Raw genomic sequence first — 608 nt, 5'->3', positions numbered from 1 at the left:
ATCATAAACGTGGCAAAAATGAATGTAGACATTAATAAATGTTTTTCTATAGTTCCCAAAATATTTTTCTCAACTCCTTGGGGAGTTCCAAGATGGAGGCTTGGTGAATTCAAAACAGCACACCTTGTCATTGATCCTGTGTATATTTAAATAATTGGTTGTAACTTGTGCATTTGTCTTCTCCGCCGTTCGTTCAAGTGGGATCAGTTAAAAATTCTCTGCTCCAGGTGAGGCTCGAACTCACAACCTCGGCATAGCTCAACTGAAATACTGCTGTATAAGTACCGCGCGCTAACCGATTGCGCCACTGGAGCACCGATGTTGCCGACTAGGAATACCGTTTAAGAATGTCATGTTTATTCATTAGGGAGACGACTTTTTCTTTTTTCCTTTTTTCTACATCCAACCGAGTAGCTTGCAGCTAATTGTGTGGCTGACAATAACCGACTACGACGTTATGCAGTGAAATCACTGGCAGGGAGGAACAAGGGAGGAGAGGAAAAATGAAAAAAGAGGAGGATACAGGAGAATGTTGGGTCAGATAACATACGGGGCTAATGGAAAATAAAAGTTACAGACATGAACAATTAGCTAATAATATTCGAAAT

General features: G+C 40.5%; 1 non-coding gene across 1 annotated transcript; it reads right to left on the bottom strand.

Moving 5' to 3' along the window:
• Nucleotides 1-219: 219 nt before the first annotated feature.
• On the bottom strand, nt 220-314 carry trnai-uau. The gene is made up of 2 exons: nt 277-314; nt 220-255 (listed from the first exon to the last, which is right to left on the bottom strand). It is a non-coding gene; the product is annotated as a tRNA-Ile (tRNA).
• Nucleotides 315-608: the final 294 nt, after the last annotated feature.

Source organism: Oncorhynchus gorbuscha, linkage group LG07 (genome assembly GCF_021184085.1).
Source record: "Oncorhynchus gorbuscha isolate QuinsamMale2020 ecotype Even-year linkage group LG07, OgorEven_v1.0, whole genome shotgun sequence".
In the NCBI taxonomy this organism is placed as follows: Eukaryota; Metazoa; Chordata; class Actinopteri; order Salmoniformes; family Salmonidae; genus Oncorhynchus; species Oncorhynchus gorbuscha.
The sequence above is the reverse complement of the archived record's forward strand: the minus strand, read 5'-3'. Positions and strand labels throughout refer to the sequence as shown.